The 17,299-nt window shown below is 34.9% G+C and overlaps 1 pseudogene; it reads left to right on the top strand.

The window, feature by feature from the left end:
• Positions 1-14,337: 14,337 nt before the first annotated feature.
• LOC144228784 (small ribosomal subunit protein eS19 pseudogene) lies at positions 14,338-14,746 on the top strand (annotated as a pseudogene).
• Positions 14,747-17,299: the final 2,553 nt, after the last annotated feature.

Raw genomic sequence — 17,299 nt, 5'->3', positions numbered from 1 at the left:
ACCTACTGTAGTGAATTAGAAGGTAGTGAATTTAGAAGCATGACTGGTTTTCTAGAATCCAGTTATGGATTCTCCCCAGGGACCCAATGCCACAGCCTGTGAACCTCTGAAACCTGCTGCTGCCTTTGTTGGTTCATCACGCACATGGATCATCTGGGGTTCATTCAAGCTGCCAACACAGACCTGAGTTAATCCCTAGTGCCAGAAGGATTTTTATTATTAGCAAGATACCTGAATTCAGTTTCAGATATTCTCTTGACTTCTCCAAAGTGAGTTTAACCTATATGTTCTGATCCCAAGAATCCAAATCCAAAAATTCTTCCTAAAGGAACACTTACATACTGTAGTGAAGATGTATAGTGATAAAAAAAAAAAAAATTTATTCTGCAGACCAGAAGAGTCCAAATGTGAACTTAAAATGTGGAATTTAAAGTCATTGCATTCACTTTGTATCCAGAGGCCTTGTGATCCACTCTTTAGAAATCCTTTCTATTGAGATGTAGGACTCAGTCTTGCACCCTTGTAAAATATAGTAATACTCTTTCTCATCAAAATTTCTGAATCCAGCTTCAGGTTTTTCACATTGATCCTCAAGGATTAGTTATTCCTTAACTCTGAGAAGCCTATCTCTAAGCCAAGGACATCATTTCTTCTCATTCAACACAGATGTACTTGATACATACTACATGGCAGATACTATTAGATGTTCAGGTTATAGTAGTTAACAATAATAGCCACAGACATGGTTTTCTCTGTAGTGAATCAGACAGGGGATTTTCAAAGATCAGGAAAGTTCAAAGTGCTATGAGAGCACAGAGTAGCATGTCCAACATAGACAGTATGTATATTCTGGGATCTGTGTAAAGAGTAGGATTTAGCCATATGCAGGGTATTGTTTTGGGAGGGAGCTAAAATTGAGGAGAGATTGTATAATTTTGTGTTGATGACTACATAAATATCTTTGTAAATTATCTGAGGAATTATGATTTTTCTTTTTTTAATTAGGGTTATTTAGATAAAGAGTAAAACAGTCTACAAAATGACTTCTTCATTCTCTTCTGTAAAGTTACCCTCAAGAACTCTAAAGGCTTGTGGTAGATTTTACTTTTCGACCCAATTTGTTACCAGGCTCATATCTATGTTTTTCCATGTGACATTATTGTCCTTCACACCAAATGTAGAGAGAACTCCCCATCTTGAATTTGTGCTCAGTTGTGACTTGCCTGAGTCACTGGGATGTTGGCAAAAATGCAAACAAAATCTTGACAAGATTGAGCTTGCCTTCTTGCACTTTTGCCATCACTGTGAGAAGAACTTCCACTGGGTAAATGCCCATATTCAATCTGAGCCCCATATTTAGAGCTGAACTCATCCATCCCACAATGAGAAAATAAGTCTAGACACAATAAAAACTGGAAGCAAAGATGGCCAATTTAGACAGAGTAGACAAGCAAACCCCTAGCTGAACCACAAATATCTGAGTAAGAATAAACGATTGCTGTTTTAAGCCAATGAATTTTGAGTGGCTTGTTATACAGCATCATATGGTAATAGCTAACTGGTTCAGATGAACTACAACTGCTAAAAAGTTAACACCAGTGATAGTCTTACACTTCAGTGTTAGGATTCCTGACTTATTCCTTTTTCTGTAAGGAACAGCATTTGCTACTTTATGTCCTGGTTTCCTAGTACTTGTGGGTGAACCCACTGTATCCCTGGTGACAATAACTTCTTCACTTTTACCTTTTCTGAGTACCCTTTGCCTGGATAACACCATGAGTGAAAAGGTCATTGATTGAGTCTTGTATAGTAATATAACCTCTCTTTCCTATGAATTTGGACTCACCCTCAAGTTTCATTTCTTCCATTGTTCATAGAAGACATTATTTGAGATCTTTCTCTCAAGGTATGCCCTGGAAGCTGTGCTAGAAATGGAAATGGATAAGTAACTAAAACAATCTAGTATATTTATAAACTAGTGTTATGTGCTAAATTGTGTCTTCCCTAAATCATGTTGAACCCCTAAGCTTAGAATGTGACTGTATATGTAGAGAGGGTCTTTAAAGAGTTAATTAAATTTAAATGAGGGAATTAGGGTGGACCCTAATCCAATATGATTGGTGTAAGAAGAAATTAGGAGCTAAATATGTACAGAGGGAAAACCATGTGAAAACACAGGAAAAAGCTGACCATCTAAAAGCCACAGAGAGGAACCTCATTAAAATCAATGCTGCTGACAACTTCATCTCTGACTTCAAGCCTCCAGAACTGTAAGAATATAAATTCTTGTTGTTTTAACCACCCAGTCTTGAAACTTTTTTATGGCAGCCATCANAAAATGGGAGAGTAGATTACAAAAAAAAAAAAAAGTCATACTCAAAACATTATAAAAACACAAAGGAGGTATTCTGGGGAATTGGTGAAAAGGAATAAGAAGAAATATCTTTATAGAAATGATAACATTATGAATTTTGATTGATGAAAAAGATGGCATTAAGTAGAAAAGTAGAAGAAAAACACTTCAGATAGAATGAAAAGCATGTGCATACATAAGAAGACATGATACATCATGGTATGTTTAGGTAAATGGAAATTATTTGAGAGGTTACCAGAAATGACTACTGCAGACATCTTTTGCAGATAGTTCATACTTAAAGAGAGCATGCTGTCTTCCCCTAGAAAATAAGAATTACCTACTATATAAAATAATTTTTGTAGCAAAAAAGAGATTTCTTCGTACTCTATTCCAATTGTACCCCTGGTGTCAAATTGGGTTAGATTTTAAATGCCTTGACAACTTGATTCCAATATCAAGGGAGATTGATATTTCTGAATTTGTATCACTGAATTCCTACCACTGCATAATCATAGCACCAAATTTTCTTCCATTTTATAGGCTAGCTCCCAAAGATAAAGCTCTGAGGTGGTTACACAGAGGCTGTAAAATCAGAAAACCTGCTACTATTTATGATCAAACTGAACTAGAGTTGTTTTGTTTGTTTGTTTTGTGTTTCCTTCTTTCTTTTCTTTTCTTTTCTTTTTTTTTTTTCTTTTTCTTTTTTTGTTTGCCTCTCTTTCTTTTGAAAGGGCTGAGAATTCGTGATTATTTGGGCTTATACAGACGAGGCTAAGTAGAGTGGCTAAAGCATTGAGCTCATAGAAGAAGGAAGATGAGTGAATTTTTCTTATTGGGCTTTTCTCCAGAAAGAGTCATCTGGCGAGTTGGCAAATACAAAATCAGACAGCCATGTGCCAGATGTGCACGGCTGCTGTTGGGCCATCTGCAGCTTGCTTTTGTGCCATATGCCACTTTTACATTTGGTTGACTGGGGTATCAGAGGCAAAACTCACAGTGCAATTGTTTTTGCATGATTCTTGTAAATTTAATCAGATAAAAAAGGAATTGATACCCAGTTAGGCTACAGAGTGAGCCCAGCATAGTGGATGCAAAGATGAATACTGCTAGGATTGCTTAGGGTCTTACTCAAAAGCTGGAAGCATTTGACTATATCTTAGGAAAATAAATGACAAAGTGGTACTATGCTCCTGAATCTTTGGTGGCCTTATCAACTTCAGTCATCTCTGAGGCAAGCTTTTACTATTATTTCTCTTTACTTGTCCTCTAGTTTATAAACATCAAGACTACTACTACTAGATAAAAATCTAGCCAATGAGCTACTCTTTATTGAAAATGGGCTATAGTTGTACTTTTATATTTCTGAGTTGTTGGCCTGCTTGGCATAATATGACATGAACAAAAAAAAAATATTGCTGTGCCATTTGAATTCCATAGTCTATATAATAATGCCACTTATGGGTATAAGCAGAGAAAAATGGATTATGCTGTGCTTACATTTCATACCCAGAAAATAATTTCTTGTTTTTCAACCCCATTTTTCCAAGGCTGCCTGCCATTACTGACCATATATAAACATGTTTGCTTTTTGCCAATTTGGAGTCTAGTTGAGGCTGAATTTTGGTCAACACTTTTCTGAATCAATGCCTAGAGTTTTAATTAAGCTAACAAATGACTATACTTCTTAATTGAAGTGGTCATGACACTCTGCTACTTCCTGCAGCTGGTAGTCTTATTTTGGATATAGCATGTATCTATACTCTAGCAGTATGTAAACCAACAGCATGCCTAAAATCAAAAAGGGTGGCCTGTACTTTTTAAAGATTCTGTGAATAATACAATATGATTATATTAAAGTTTACAGGGAATAAGTAAAATAAGTAAACCTAGAAGGCTCTAAAGGTATATGAATTGTGGACATTAAGGGAAAGAGCTTTAGAGGAAGTAGCATGGAAAATGTATTAAGATCTATATTGTTTAATTAGAGCTATTTTAACATTTAAGTTCTATTTTAGGACTTTTTTTTTTTCCCCTCTGAGTGTTTCAATAAATGTTCTTGGTGACTTAAACTTTGGGAAATGGTTGCAGCTTGAATGTTTAGCATATTCATATCAATCTAAATTACCAGTGATGTTAAATTATATTTTGAACTTTAAAAATGACCACGAAAAGGCTGTCTTAGATATTTTGGCATTTAAAGTTTGAATCGAGAGCTACTCTGTGACATCCAGATGCACTGGCTCTGTAAGCAAAATTGGGGGTTTATAGACTGTGATCCTAACCTAGGATAGTGAAGGGATTCTCCATGAGTTGCTAAGTTCATATTCTTCACCTGAAAAATTAGTAGGCTGGAGTAATTCTCACCTAAGGTCCAATTTAGCTCTTAGAGGTTATGATTATCATTTGTAGTATTTGGTTTTCCATCCCCTGGCTATCTTCACTAACACAGAAAATTAAGACCAGATTATATGTAAAGGTCAGCATCATCCATGGAGAATTGAGGGGAAATATGAGAGAACATTATTGCGGTTTGAATATATTCCAGAAAGTGTTCTTGATGCTCTTCACATATTATTTCTATAATCCCCTCAGCATACATATTAGAATTAGTTTTTAGATTCAACCACATGAAATTGCCCTCTCGCTAGGTCAAAAACTGTTGAATATAAGCAATTTTATATGGGTTATCCTAAATGTTAGTCTCCCTATTTTACAGATCAAAACACTGAGGCCTAGAGAAGGTAAATAAGTTGGCCAGTTTCTCAGTTGTTAAGTGCCCAACCTGAAATTAAGTGTCCAACCCAGTCTACACTTCTAAAAACTATATAAAGCACTGCTTCTATTAACTAGATAAACATTGTTATTAGGTATTTCTACTTGCATGTAAAAAATACCCTAAAACCTTTTCATCTTGTATAATTGAAACTTTATACCCTTCGAACAGCAAGTTTCTAGTTTCTTAAAAATGGGTTTTTTTGGTGTTTGTGCAGACTCAGTTTGACTTATCTATGATTAGCAGATGTTGGGTACAGTTTCACAGGGTAAGCAAAGCAGGCAGACTCTAAATGGCTAAAAATATGTTTGTTTGGGTTATATTTAAAGCCCTTGCATGTGTAAGAATTTAAGTTTGGCGGGCTCTGGCATAAAAATCCTAGCCTGCTGTGAAGAAGTAAACAGCATAAAAGCCAGCATACAGGGGCAGTCATTAGCCCATTTATATAACAGCGTGCTATATGGGTGTACCTGTAGGGGGAAACATGACAGCACACCCACTGATGAAACAGCAATCACCCTTCAATGATCACTGTGCTGCCAGGGGAAAAGGGAAAATAACACCGCTCCAAAGTCATAAGCAGTCCTTTCAGTAGTTGCATGTCTGTTCTCCTGTGATCCTGTGAGGTGAGTTCTACACCCTTATTTATTTAGCACCAGGTATGTGCCATGCTCATTACTGGGTGACTTACATAAGTAGGACTGTTCATGGCACATGAAAGGTAATCAGCAAATTTTTTGAAGAAATAAAATCATCTTTAATATTCACAACAATATTGGAAAGTATATACTGTTATACTTGTGTCACAGATTAGGCGCCCACTTTGCCATATCAGTTATTTTTGGTGGACATTTGAGATACAACAGCTGTATTTTAATAGTTCTTTGTCAAAAGTTAAGGCATAGCATATAAAATCAAAAAAGAAACTTTCTAGTGAGAAAATGTGTGTGGTGGGGCACATTTTTCCATTAAAAATATAATTTGAGGGGTGCCTGAATGACTTGGTTGGCTAAGCATCTGACTTCGGCTCAGGTCATAATCTCTCATGAGTTTGAGCCCCACATCGGGCTCTTTGCTGACAGCTAGGAGNAAGGTATTATTTACATGCAAATAGAAATAGCTAATAATAAACCACTGTATCTAGTTTATAGAAGCAGTTTATAATATTTAAAAGTATATACTTGGTGGGGTGCCTGAGTGGCTCAGTTGGTTAAGCATCCGACTTTGGCTCAGGTCAGGATCTCATGGTTCCTCAACGGGCTCTGTGCTGACAGCCAGCTCAGAGCCTGGAGCCTGCTTTAGATTGTGTGTCTCCCTCTCTCTCTTTCCATCCCCCGCTTGTGCTCTCTCTCTTTTCTCTCTCCTCTCTCTCTCTCANGTTGGTTAAGCATCCGACTTTGGCTCAGGTCAGGATCTCATGGTTCCTCAACGGGCTCTGTGCTGACAGCCAGCTCAGAGCCTGGAGCCTGCTTCAGATTCTGTAACTCCCTCTCTCTGACCCTCCCCTCCACATGCTGCCTCTCTGTCTCAGAAATAAATAAAACATTAAAAAAATTTAAAAATACATGTACTTGGTTTAAATCCTAGGTTGGCTTCTTTGGTAACAGGTGATTGCTNGGAAAAAAAAAAAAAAAAAAAAAGACTGAGACCTCCCTACACATTCAGTTCATAGAAACTGACTATTAATATGCTTCAAACATAGTTTTGGATCTCTGTTCTCTCGTCCACCCATTATTCAAGCAGGCAACACTACGGTGGGGGGAAGTCATGAATTTTGGAGTGAGACCTGAATTTCAATCCTGATTTGTTACATAGTAGGCAAATAACCTCTTGCATCTTCAGTATCAGAATCTGGAAAATGGGATCAATGAGATACATCACATAACATAGTTTTGAGAATAAAATAAAATGAAATATCTCTAGAATATCTACCAGAGGATTTGATCCATATTTAAATGCTCATCAAATATTAGTTTCTGGCCCTACTGTTTAAGCCTACCTTTTTTTATATCAAGGCTTTCCTTGTTGCTTATTTTACTGTGATTTTGACAATATATAAATATTCAGAGCAGAAGCGATTGAAAACAGTGATTTGTTTCTTCCTATCTTCCTTCCCTTTTCCCAGGCATGGTCCTAGAATTCTGTTTAGTTTGACACTCTCCTCAATGGCCACAAAGTCCAAAAATAGATGGATTGGGATGCTGGGCTCTTCTTCTCACTGCAAAATACAATAGAAGCTGGAATCCAAGAATGAATGAATGAATGAATGAATGAATGAATGAATACAACACAAATGGCATGGAAATAGAGAGGTCCCTGTGACATAATAGGTTGTGCTGGGGATGAGTGAGGAGGTGGACACAAGATGAGGTGCTTCCTCCCTGTGAAAATATACTCCCTATGAGAAGGTGTGATGAGGTAGAGCCTATGGCTCTGGGAGAATATTTGCTATATATCCTTATCCTCTGTTAGAAAGTATTTGTAATATGAGTCATATTAATATTTATTTAGTCATTTGGAAAAATGTTTTGCTCTCTGTTTTTATATTTCTGGATGCTACATTTATTTTTTTCTCTTTGAAAATTCTAATGACCATCTGCAGTACTGGGAACTAGAGAAGTTATTATGACAGCTATGTTTCAGATTTGGTTCAGATTACTGGTAAATTGAATGCATTAGCTTTTAAAAATGTGGGGCAGATTCTAAACACCTATATACTAGCTTTTAAAACAAAATGTGTCCCTTTTAAATGCTGGAAAGTTCTCAAAAAAGAAAAGAACATAAAATCTGTTCAGCATGTTTCTTTGAGAATATTTTTCAGCGCGTAAAATCTTCACTTCACTTAATTAACTTTGGTTAAAACAGAATTGTGTTTTTTTCCCCAGTAGTTGTCTTCCTTCATCATTAACCAACCATTCTACAGCCACTAATACTGATGGCCAACGCATTCTTCTGAGAAGAAGAAATGTGTTGTAGAAGAGAATGTTTTTCTTCCATAATCTGGGTTTCCTATTCTAAAATGTCTGTGTTTTATATTCTTTCATCTTTTTCCTGTTCTCCTTATTCCTTTTTTATTCTGCAAAAACGTACCTCTCTGTCCTTAATTCTATTCTCTTCTTCTATATTCTCTGTTCTTCATGAGCTCACATATTCTCATGACTTTAATATACGTGATTTTCAAATATCACTCTCAAGTTAACAACCATGTCTTCAAGTTCTTTCACATTTCCAAGTCGTTGGTCAACAATATCCCAGAAATTCTCATGGTACCACAATGACATCATTTCCATTTTTGGATACTAGCATTAAGAAGTATGGGGAGACTTGGCGGCTCAGTCAGTTAAGCATCGGGCTCTCAGTTTTGGCTTGGGTCATGATCTCATGATTTTGTGAGCTTGAGTTCCACATCAGGCTCTCTGCTGGCAATACGGAGACTGCTTGGGATTCTCATTCTTTCCCTGTTTTTCTGCCCCCTCCCCTACTCACACTATCTCTATCACTCTCAAAATAAATAAATAAACTTAATTTAAAAAGGAAGAAAGACTAAAAGTCTCAATTCCACATTTGTTCCTTCTATTCCCACTCTATTTTTGGTAATTCAGTTATCAGATTCTTTCAAAATTTTTAATCTCTTCCTCCTTTTCATTACAACTATTGTACCATATTTCATTAACTCTAACATAAGTATTTATTAAAATGTTAACATCTCTGAAACTGTAATATGTTCTACAATCAGTGATGTATTAGGATTGTGTCATAGTTTAATTAGAGTCCTTTCTGTTCTTTCATTTTGGTAAATAAACTAATGATGCATCTTACAACGCATGGTATCTTAGATTTGATGTTCTACTTTATGTAAACTCCTAATTGCCACACTCTTTAATTTTGGTAATTGATTTCTCAAGCTCCAGTTATTCCTTTCATCATTACCAGAATATTTTTCTTGAAGTATAATTCTGATCAATCAATGTCTTGGTCAGGAACTTTTGTTCATCCCCATTGGTAATTCTATAAATCCAAATTCTGTGTCTTGACATTCAAGGCCCTCTATAGCTTTATCTCTTACAACTCTCCTAAAAATTTCTCACTCTGTATACAAACTGGTATAACTACCAAACACATCCTGTAATTTCTTACCTGTGTTGCTTTGCTGAAAGCAGTGTTCTGCTTCAAATCTTACATCCTTCATTCCATCTGTTGATAATCTACCTGTGAATAAAGGAATTTTAAATGACACTAACTCAATGAAGCCTTACTTATGCTTAGCCTCTATGGTTTCTCTCTTACTACATGAAAAGTAATATTATTGTTCCCATAATAGAGGAGAAAGTTCAGAAATTAGAGTTGTCACTGAAGGCCAGGGTATGTGACAAAGTCAGAATTTGAACCTAGGTCTGGTTTACTTAAAATAATATATTCTTTAGTTATATATGAAATATAAGTAAAGAGCTGTGGAAAACAAATTGTAAGAGAAGTTCAAGTCTCTCCTTTTTTGTTGTAGAAGTCTAGCAGTAACTTCATTTAACCTTCATATCTACTTATAATGAAATAAGATGTTCTATTTTCAACTGGGTGATTTATCATTTATTATGAGGGAAACTTAGAATCCCCAAATTTAATGTATTTTACATACCTATAGCACTAGAGTTATCAAAATATTATAGAATATAGTATCATATAGTACATTCAACAATTTACCAATCAGGTTGACACACAATATTAACCATAACGATCTCTATATAGAAATCAGGCATCATTTAAGAATCCTGAGAGAGGACACCTCAGAAAAATTTTCTGAGTCCTATGCTGAAAGCTTGGCCATCTTATGTTCAACTTCACAATGATGTGTAGAAAGAGGAAGTCAATGATCATCATTCAGGACCAGCTCAGTACTCTGTACTCAAACATCCAAATCCAAAGTCCAGCTCTATCTTGTTAAAGAATCTCCTCGAGAAAATCTCCCATTGTAAATCAAGTGACTTATATAAAATCAATCACTCACATACAGAATTATACCATCTCCACCTAATTTCTGTCACTGTAGATTAATTTTCCTATAGTCAGACTTTCATATAAATGGAATCTTATCTTATTTATTCTCTTATGCCTGGATTTTTTGATCAACATACTGCTTTTTAGGATTCAGTTATGTTGTTGCATGGTAATTCGTAGCTAGTTTCTTTTTCTTGCTGAGAACATCTATGGTAGTTATATACCACAATATGCTTAGCCATTCACCTATTGGTGGACATTTAGGTTATTCCAATATTTTAGTTATTATGAATAAAACTGTACAAATATTCTTGAACAAGATTTTGTATGGGCATATATTTTCATTTCTCTTGGGCAAATATCTAGGGATGGAATTTTTGTATTTTATGGTATGTTTAACTTGTGAGAAACTGTCTAAATCTTTTCTAAAGTGGCTATATCATTTTACATTTTTAGTAACAATATGTGAGTTTCAGTTAATCCACATCTTCCCCCAAATTTGGTAGTGTCAATCTTTTTAATTTTAGCCATCCTGATGGGTATGTATTGGATTTCAACGTAGCTTTAATTTGCATTTCCCCAATGATTAATGAGGTTACTGTGCTTACTGGCCAGTCACTTATTTTAAGTTAGGTTGTTTTCTTATTAAATTATATATATATATTTGTATGTATATATTTGTATATATGTATATATAAGTTAATATATATAATAATATATATATATAACTGCCTCCCACTTCAGATGTCAATTGCATGAAGTGGGTTCCCACATTACCCAAAACTACTGCCTGACTTGGCTGCAGATTGGAGGTTCCCATGACTCCATCCTTAGGTTTGATAATTTGCCAGAGTGCTTCACCCACTCTATGGACCCAGAGAGATAGTTTACTTACTATTGCTGATTTATTACCAAGGATGCTTTAAAAGATACACATGAATAGCCAGATAAAGAGATACTTGGGGGGGGCGCCTGGGTGGCTTAGTCGGTTAAGCGTCCGACTTTCGCCTGGGTCATGATCTCGCGGTTCGTGGGTTGGAGCCCCGCGTCGGGCTCTGTGCTGACAGCTAGCTCAGAGCCTGGAGCCTGTTTCAGTCTGTGACTCCCTCTCTCTCTGACCCTCCCCTGCTCACGCTGTCTCTCTCTCTCTCTCCTAGAAATAAATAAAACATTAAAAAAAATTAAAAAAAAAAAAAAGAGATACTTGGGGCAAGGTCTAGATATGTCTTAAATGCAGCAGCTTCTGTTTCTGTGGAGTTAGGGTATTTCACCTTCCTGGCACATAGATATGTTCACCATCTTGGAAGCTCTTTGAACTCTGTACTTTTGGAATACTTATGAAAGCTTCATCACAAAGGCATGATCAATCATTAATTCAGTTGTCATCCCCTTTCTTCTGTCCAGGGAATGGAATGTAGAGCTGAAACTTCCAAGCGTCTCATCATGGCTTGGCCTTTAGTGATCAGCCTTGATCCACTAGCCTACTAAGAGTCCCCTTATTAGAACAAAAGATGCAACTATAACCCGGGAAATTCCAAGGGATTTAGGAGCTCTGTGTCAGTAACTGTGATCAAAAGCAGGAATTTGGAGCAGAGACCAATATATATATTTCTTCGTAATTGAGAAGTTGTGTTATTGATATTTTTATGGGTACATATCTTTATATATATTTGTGTGTATGTGTTTCCATGCATGTGTGGGGGTTTAAATCGGCCTATCTTCATTATATTACACACCTGAAATTAATATTATACTGTATGTTACTAGCTAGAATTTAAAGAATAACCCAAAAATATTAAATTGGCCAATCTGTGGCTAACATTTTTATCTTCTTAACAACATCTTTTGAAAAGCCAAAGTTTTTAATTTTGATGAAGTGCAATTATTGATTTTTCTTTTGTGACCTAAGAATTATTTGCCTACCTCAAGGCCAGAAGTATTTTCTCCTCTCTCTCTTCTAGAATTTTTAAAGCTTAATTTGTATGTTTACAGCTATTTTAGTGAATTTTCTTGTTTATTGTTTAAAATTGAGGTTCCTATCTTTGCATTCGATTATCTGATTTTCCATTACTGTATGTTAAAAAGTATCAGTCCCATTAAATTACCTTGGTCCCCCTTTATTCAAAATTATTTAATGTCATATTAATGAATGCACTTCTGTATTCTTTTTTTTTTAATGTTTATTTATTATTTTGAGAGAGAGAGAGAGAATTGAAGCAGGTTCCAGACTCTGAGCTGTCAGCACAGAGCCCAATGCAGGGCTCAAACTCAAGGACCATGAGATCATGACCTGAGCCGAAGTCGGATGCTCAACAGACTGAGCCACCCAGGTGCCCCACATTTCTGTATTCTGTTACATTATTCTATACATTTATTCTTATGCCAGTACCACATTGTCTTAATTATTCTACTTTTATAGGTAAGTTCTCAACTTTGAACTCAAGTTACTAATTTATAAGTGAATGCCAAATTTTGTTAAATGCTTTCTTTCACATCTATTAAGATAATCATGTGGGTTTCTTCCTTTGTTAATATGTTGAATTACATCTGGTTGATTTTCAAATCTTGAACCAACTATTGATTCCTGAGGGGGAAAAAAGTAGATGGTCATGGTGTAAAAATCTATTTTAGAGATTGTTGGATTTGACTTGGCAATATTTTGCTGAGGGTTTTTGTGTCTATATTCATAAGAGATTCTTGTAATGTCTGTGTCTTATTTTGGTATCAAGGCAATGCTAGTTTTACAAAACAAGTTGGTAAGTGTCCATACTTCTACTTCCTGAAGGAGTTTATGTAGTTTTTGTATTATTTCTTCCTGAAATGATTGGTGGAACTCACTATTGAAGCTATTTGGGCCTGGGATTTGCTTTATTGTAGTTATAAATTTATATGCTTTAATACTTTCTGGGCACCTCAGATTTTCTATTTTTCTCTTGAGTTGCTTTAGATAATGTTTTTGTCTTTCGAGTAGTTTGTCTCCTTGATCTGAGTTGTTGAATATGTTGACATAAACATACTCCTGATATTCGTTTATTATTCTCTGATTATCTCTAGGACCTATAGTCATAATCCATTTTTTTATGCTTAATGTAGGTTAACTTAGCACTATCTGTCTCTGTCCCTCTATAGATGTTTCTCAGTATGTCTTAATATGCCTAGAGTTGATTACTGTTAGCTTATTTAAAAAAAAACAGCTTTTGGTTTTCTGAATTTCCCTCTTATTTTTTTTAATTTCACTGTACAAGATTTAAAATCTAGAAAATATAATATGATACTAACAGGATTGTATTGGTAGAAGGAGATTTTAATTTATTTTTCAAAACATTATAAATTAAAGGATAAAAATAAGGAGAGGCATAGAACTAAATATTAGTTGTAAAGTTATAATAATATGTTATATTTAGTTGGGCATAAATAAATATCAAACTCTTTAAAGAAACTAGTATATGTCTTCTTTTAAAGTACTCCTAGTACATTAGTAAAATGGCTATGTATTATGCACATCCAAAACTAAACAAATTTTTTAAAAATGTTTTATTTATTTCTAGGAGAGAGAGAGAGAGACAGCGTGAGCAGGGGAGGGTCAGAGAGAGAGGGAGTCACAGACTGAAACAGGCCCCAGGCTCTGAGCTGGCAGCACAGAGCCCGACGTGGGGCCCGAACCCACAAACCGCGAGATCATGACCTAAGCGAAAGTCGGACGCTTAACCGACTAAGCCACCGAGGCGCCCCGAAACTAAACAAAATTTTAAGAGTAGAAAGAGCAAAGGCAATATTTTCTGTTCAGAGGTAATTAAAACTAGAAAATAAAAATCCTGTCACCTGAAAATTAATTTAAAAAATTAATTAAAAATTTATTAAAAAGTTTCATTTAAAAAAATCTTGTGATTAAAGGAACTCCCGACCAAAAATTCAAAATATCTAGAAACTAATAATTATACCTCTACCTACCAGAACTAACTGTATCCAGCTAAAATAGTACTCAGAAAAAATACATATATAAGAACCTGTATAAATAAACCAGTAAGGATAAAAATAGACCCTTACCTCAGTTATAAAAACAAGCAAAAATTGGTTAAGTGAGAGTAGAAGAAAGGAATTGACAAAAAAAAGACTAAAGACTAAAAATTGTTTTACTTTTTAGTAAAACAACGTCAGTAACATTAATAAGAAAACCATAAAAGAGTCCCTTGGCTGATTGCACAGAGGCCACAAGATGTCTGGAGTTACTATAAAAGACGTGAACCAGCAGGTGTTCATCAGAGCTCTGACAGTCTTCCTTGAAAAGTCTGGGAAGCTGGAAGTCCCTAAATGGGTAGACACTGTCAAGCTGGCCAACTTTAAAGAGCTTGTTGCCATTGACGAGAACCGTTTCTACAAATCATAGCACCTGTACCTCCCAGGCAGCGCTGGGGTCACCTTCAGCACCAGGATCTGCGGGGACCATCAGAGAAGTGGGGTCATGCCCAGCCACCTCAGCAGAATCTCCAAGAGCATGGCCCACAGGGTCCTCCATGCTCTAGTGGGGCTGAAGATGATGGAAAGGGACCAATATGGGGTCCACAAACTGACACCTCAGGGACAGAATCACCAGACAGGTGGCCGCTGCCAACAAGAAGCAGTAGAACAAATGTTGAGTTAATAAATTGTCTCATTTGTAATACTGACAAGACAAAAAAAAAGACAATAAGAGATAACATTTAGCTAACCCAATCAATAAATGAAAATAAAGAAATAACCGGATCTTTGGGGGAAATTAGAATCATAAGAGACTGTAATGAATATGAGACTCTGTATGAAAATATAAATGGAAGAAAATATAAATACAATTTAGAAGTATAATTATTAAAAATGATATTAGAAAAATAGAAATTCTGGACAAACTAATTACCCATAGTAGAAAGAGAGAAACTTATTGAAGAACATTATGACAAAAGGTACCAGGACAAAATATATCACATGTGAATTCTATGGGGTCATTAAATAAAGATACATTTTTTTAGTTTATTTATTTTGAGAGATAGTGCATGCATAAGCAAGGGAGAGGCTGAAAGAGGGAGAAGGAGAGAATCCCAAGCACCCTCCATGCTGTTAGCACAAAGCCTCATGCAGGGCTTGAACTCCCAAACCATGAGATCATGGCCTGAGCCAATATCATAAGTCAGTTGCTTAACTGACTGAACCACCCAGGCACCACTAAATGAAGATACTTTTAAATGCTGCAAACTCTTCCTCATTCTGGAAAGAAGAGTTGTGATTGGAGGTTCAATCACAAAGCAAGTTTTCTCTTGTTTCCTTCTAGCCTCTGAAATTGCTTAGTGGGCCTGTCTTTTCTTTTCTTTTCTTTTCTTTTCTTTTCTTTTCTTTTCTTTTCTTTTCTTTTCTTTTCTTTTCTTTTCTTTTCCTTCCCTTCTCTTCTCTTCTCTTCTCTTCTCTTCTCTTTTCATTTCTTTTCTTTTCTCTTCTTTTCTTTTTAAATCTCTATCCAAGGAGTAGTCCCATAACTTTTCTGGTCACACTGAAATAAGAAAACATTGCATTAATTAGCAATTAGAATGTCCACTTTTAAGTAGAATCAATCCTCTGATTTTTCATATTCCTCTCTCCTTAAGAAAGGACCTACTGCTGACAGAAACAGGCAATGATGAGAAAGCCATTGTCTTTTTAGTGTAGCTGATTTTAGTCCACTAAATTTTTGCAAGTTCTTGTTGAGTGTTCTGTCTTACCACTGACTTTGGTAGTTCCTATATCTCACCTTAGGGTCTTGACTAAAATTTCCATTGTTAAATTTCCATTGTTCTGTCACAATTGACAGAAGATTGTCTCAATAAAATTCATTACATGAACAATTCCAGTGAGAGAAATCATAATATTATTTGTGAAGATGTTAAAAATACTTTTGACAAAATTCAATAGCCATTTAAATATTTTTAACACAGTAGAGTTGGATAGATATTTTCTCACCTTGATAGAATATATTCATCTCCACCCTAAAACTACTGGAATAATTAATGTGTCTATTAGTATGGTGTTGTCCACTGTCACCACTATTTGTTAACCTACTCTGGAGGTATCAGTCTCAACAATTAGAAGAGAGAAAAAAATGAGAGATAGAAAACTGGAAAGCAAACGATAAAATTATTTTTCTCAACAAACGGTGTAGTATCATACTGAAAAATTCAAATCACCAAATCTAAGAATATCAATAATCTTGCCAAGGATTGTTCTGTTGAAAAATAATAACCAAAATCAATGGTTATATAAAAACCAATTTGAAAATACAATTGAGAGAAAAAATGAAATAACAGAAAAAGTATAATATTTAGAAACAAACTTTTAAGAATTATGAAATGTTTAATATGTTAATAAATATGAAAAATATTTAGAAAGAAATCTCTAATGTGCTAACAAATAAGATACCCAAAGGTATAACTGAAAAAAAGAAGCACCATTTTCTGTTCTTGAATGGGAAGATATAATATCATAAAAACATGATTTTCTCTAAATTAGTCTGAAAATATCATTTAATCTCAATAAAAATGCAAAGTATTTTTTATAACTAAATAATCTGATTCTGAGTTTTATGTGGAAAAAAGTGTAATAATAAATTGGTTATGCTACACACTTTGGAACAGTATGCATACTACAGAATTTAAAATAGCAACTGCTTGGATAGGCAAATAGATCAGTGGAACTAAATAGAGTCCAGAAAAAGATACAATTTATTAATAAAGGATTTTGGTATATGAAAATCATATTCTAATAGTCAACAGGTGAATTATTCAGTGAATAAGGATGGAACAGCTAAGTGGGTACTATAAAATTCAAAGATTTAAATACAAAAAGTGAAAACATAAATAGACTAGAAGAAATCATGAAAGATGTAAAAACAATTTTCTTGGAGAGGCTTTTCTAGAGATAATCGAAAACACTTAAACTATAAAAGAAAATATGCATAACCTTACATAAAAATAAAAGAACTATGAGATAAAATGGGGAAAAATAAATACAGTTGACAAAGGATGGGTACTCTGATCATATACAGTTTTCCCAAAAATAAATTTCAGAGAAAGACTAATAATGCAAGAAATGTGAGATGAGACCATGAAGAAATAGTATATAGAAGGAAAAATACAAATTACTCTTAAACATGTAAAAATATCTAAACTTCACACACA

The sequence above is a fragment of the Crocuta crocuta genome, unplaced genomic scaffold (genome assembly GCF_008692635.1).
Source record: "Crocuta crocuta isolate KB4526 unplaced genomic scaffold, BGI_CrCroc_1.0 scaffold401, whole genome shotgun sequence".
Taxonomy (NCBI): Eukaryota; Metazoa; Chordata; class Mammalia; order Carnivora; family Hyaenidae; genus Crocuta; species Crocuta crocuta.
Note: the sequence above shows the minus strand (reverse complement) of the source record. Positions and strands in the feature narration are given on the sequence as shown.